We start from the raw sequence: 4,099 nt of genomic DNA, 5'->3' as shown, positions 1-4,099 counted from the left end.
CATAAGGACTGCTGGAATTAAGGGGGGTCATTAGTAACTTTCACAGTCCCCCCTTCGGGCCTGACAAATTCAAAAATTGTCAGGCCCGTTACGCAATTTGCGATCAAGCTGGAGGGACAGATACTGGGTTTTCTTATGGACAGCAGAGCTTTTGATCATAGCATTACACAGGCATTTGGCACATTATATCATTATCCAGATAACACATAGAAAGAAAAGAAAGAAAAGAATCCATATAATACATATGTGTCTTATTTATGGGGCCTAATGGGAGGAATGAGGGAAACCACTGCCCTTGATAACAAATGCCTGTTGGTCTCACAGTCATGGCCATGTGCAGGAGACAATGGGGTTTTTGGGCATTCTCAGGGGTATTTAAAGGGTAAAAGGTTCCATTTCTGACCTCAAACCGAAGGGTTTGATCACAGGCCTCCAGAGGAAGGTAGGCCACTTCCCTCCCACTTCCTTCAGCATTTTCCAAACAAAGGGGCATGTTATACCCAATCCCAAGAACTTCAAAAAGAGGGACCCCCTTAGCTGCCCAGTAATAATGCCAAACTTCAAACCTTCTCCCATATTTGTCATATTGATATTCCCCAATCCATGCCCATTCAGTTTTCCGTTCTACCTGTAAGGAGAGTACTTCAGAAAGATTTGCAGGTACAGCCCACAATCCTATTCCTTCCTCAGAGCGGGTTTTGTGACACAGCCAACAATCAGATAAGTGTCCCAACGTGGCTATTCACTGAAGAGGTTTAGTGGCTGGGTGTGGGTTAGCTTGTACAAGGGGCAAACCCAAAAGCAATAGCCACTGCAGCACCGTCTGAGAACCCATAGTTATAAAGTCTCAGGATTTTGTCTGCCGGAACAGAAGCTTTAGTCCCTCAAGAGGTTCAGCTTTCCAGGTATCGTCTGTTTCTGGCTCTTCCGGGTCGCGGTGGGAAGAGCTGGCGGTGCTCCCTCGAGGTCCGAAGTCGTCTGCTTCTGGCCCCGTCCTAGGGGCTAGCTTGACTCGGGTGTGGTGTATCCAAGTGTCTCGCTCTCTCACTCGAATAGCAGTGTGAGAGGTAAGAAGGACTTGGAAAGGGCCCGCCCACCGGGGTTGGAGAGGCTCGTGTTTCCACTCTTTCACATAGACCCAGTCTCCTGGAGCGATCCGGTGGGCAGGAACATCAGCGAGTAGGGACTGAAATTGAATTGGTAAGCGTGGCCCCAGCTGTCCTTATCTAGAGGAATACTAAAAAAAAGCATTACACAAGTCTATTACTGAATAACAAGCAGTACCTGCTGGAATGGCAGTCAGGATTGTGTGAGGGTTTGGTACCACATTGTGTCTAGTTTGAACAACCTTATTTACTGCACGTAAGTCCTGGACAAATCGGTATACCGGTTTTCCCTCTGAGTCCATGTCAGGTTTTTTTTTACTGGCAGAATGGGAGTATTGAAAGGAGACTTGGTGTGAACCAGCACTCCCAACCGCAGGAATGTGGTGATAAGACTCCGGAGGCCAAGCAGAGCTTCCTGGGGGATGGGATACTGACGAATCCGAGGAATTTCAATGCCTGGCTTCAGGGTTATACGCACTGGCTCTGTCTGGAGAGTCCCCAAGTCTGCCCTTGAAGTGCCCCACAGGGAGATGTTTACCTCCTGTCTGAGTCGCTCGGGTAAGATTGGGTCCGCAGGCAGGATCGGGTCCTTTGAAACTTGGGTTAGAACAGCACACAGCTGGGGAAGTTGGGTCTGAGGCAACCGAAGAATGATTTTGTCATCTGAAAAGAAAATCTGAGCACGTAGTTTACACAACAGATCTCTGCCTAAGAGATTAACTGGGGAATCCGGGGCTAGCAGAAAGGCATGGGAGGCGGAGACACCAGAGATTTCTACAGCAGCCTCCTGTAATACAGAACAGTCAAATGGCTTCCCGCCTATACCCATTACCGGAATGCTCTTATCTGTAAGGCTTCCTCTCTCCGGCTTGGCAGTAACAGTAGAAAGTGCAGCCCCTGAATCCAAAAGACAAAAATAGGTGGTTCCTCCCAATGTTAGGCGAACCTGGGGGTCTGTGGAGGAACAAACATAAGTGGTAAAATCATTTGAATAGGTGACAAGAGGACCCCCTGGTTTCCGTCATTCCTCATTAGCAACAGCGTCTGTTCTTGTCACAGCCATCTGTTGTTGAGGTCGGTCTGGGCGACGGGGTTGTCGTCCGGTAGGTCGGTTCGGACACTCTCTCTTCCAGTGGCCAAGCTGCTTACAGTAGTTACATATGTCATTGGCATGTCTCGGGGTCCCCCCATAATCTGATTTTGGTTGCCACCTGGGGGGTCCCTGCCGCCCTCCCTGTTGTTCATTTCCAGTGTTTACAAGGGCTGCTAGCATCCTCACCTGTTTGGTCTCTTGAACTTTTTCCCTTGTATGATATACTCAGGTGGCCACGCTTACCAGTTCCTCCAGGGATTTTCCTTCAGCACCCTCGAGCTGCTGCAACCGCTTCTTGATGTCCGGGGCTGACTGGGAAATAAAAATAAGCCTGACCGTGGACTGTGTGTCCATGGCCTTGGGATCTATATTAGTATGGATACAAAATGCTTTACAAAGTCTCTCATAAAAGCCAGAAGGGTGTTCTTCTTTCCCTTGCACAGTATTATGAACCTTTGTCCAATCTAAAGTTCTTTCTCCCGCCTGTTTTATGCCTGTCAAAATATAGTCTAGGAATTTCTTCAGATCTGCTTGTTGGGTCAAATCATTCGGGTTCCAATGGGGCGGATTGGCGAGCCTTATAAAATTGCGACCGTCGTTGGCAGCCTCTGCAGCCTCCCGGGCCCCCCTCAGTACCCGCTCTTTCTCTTCCGTGCGCAACAAGCAATCTAAAAGTTGGCCCACGTCTTGCCAATCAGGATTATGAGACTGGAAAATGGCACGGAATCGCCTGTGAACGACGTCCGGGTCGTCCCTAAGGCGAGGTGTAGTGGTTTGCCAGTTCATAAGGTCAGCAGTGGTAAAGGGGACATGAACATAACGGTCTACAACATTCCCATCCGTTGTAGGGACTGGGATGGTCCGGAGGGGTGCTTGGATAATTACCTCGTCCCCATAAAGTGCCCCCTTCCTTGTATGGGACGGGCTAAGGCTGGGAACAGACAGGGAGGTAGTGTACCCACTGCTGGTGGCTCCACTAGCTGATTCGCTTGAATAATCAGCCTCACGAGGGGCAGAAGCTTTCGGGAATAGGGGGGCTTGAATCTGTACCTTCTTCATGCGACGATGGGCCTCATCGTCCCACAAAAACCAATAGTCCATTTGCCCCGGTGCTTGGTTTTCCAATGTCAGGCGTAAGGGGGTTAAATGGGTAGGAATATCAAAGGAGCCATACTCGGGCCATGCAGTCCCCAGGGCTGGCCAATCCTGGATGCAAAGTTGTAAAAAACGCTTCCTTGACATCCCTTTTTGAACACCGGGTAAGGGCCATTTACTTAACATATAATCCAAAGGACTGTCCTTTGAGGGTTTTACCAGAGACCCACCCATCTGCCTGCTGACACTCTAACAGAGAATTACACAGAGAACAAAGGGAATTATGGCCTAATCGGAGACCCACCTATCTGCCTGCTGACACTCTAACAGAGAATTACACAGAGAACAGAAGGAATTATGGTCTAATAGGATCCTATTACAGGAATTTCTACTAATACTGACCGCTACAGGGGACGGGACAGAAGGACCCCAATTCAACCTCAGAGCTTCATCGCACGCGATGGCTTCCACTCTGAGGAATTACGAATGAGAGGCTCAGTTCCGTTCACACACCTAACGCCCAATGTATAAGACAGAAATTCATTAACCGGTTAACCAAAACCAAAACCAAACCAAACCAGAACCAGATAGTGTCTCCTTATCCTATTAGGACTCACCTTATCGGAGCACAAACCCCAGGGGCTGCGGTGAAGCAGAGAAAAGGGGCGAAACACCCCGTTGGCGCCGTTCCCAGTTCGCCGCAGCCGTCCGGAGTCCAATGTCCGAGCTAGGAGAGTCCCATCTGGGTCGCCAGAAACTGTTACCGAAATATCGGGTCCACCTAGCTGAGAGCCAATAACAGCCA

General features: G+C 49.4%; 1 long non-coding RNA gene across 1 annotated transcript; it reads right to left on the bottom strand.

The window, feature by feature from the left end:
• Positions 1-581: 581 nt before the first annotated feature.
• LOC112103609 lies at positions 582-2,411 on the bottom strand. The gene is made up of 2 exons (XR_002907851.2): positions 1,645-2,411; positions 582-1,237 (listed from the first exon to the last, which is right to left on the bottom strand). It is a non-coding gene; the product is annotated as an uncharacterized LOC112103609 (long non-coding RNA).
• Between the last annotated feature and the right edge of the window lie 1,688 nt (positions 2,412-4,099).

The sequence above is a fragment of the Terrapene carolina genome, unplaced genomic scaffold (genome assembly GCF_002925995.2).
Source record: "Terrapene carolina triunguis isolate 2854851 unplaced genomic scaffold, T_m_triunguis-2.0 Scaffold39509, whole genome shotgun sequence".
Lineage (NCBI taxonomy): Eukaryota > Metazoa > Chordata > Testudines > Emydidae > Terrapene > Terrapene triunguis.
This window is presented reverse-complemented; position numbering and strand designations above follow the sequence as displayed.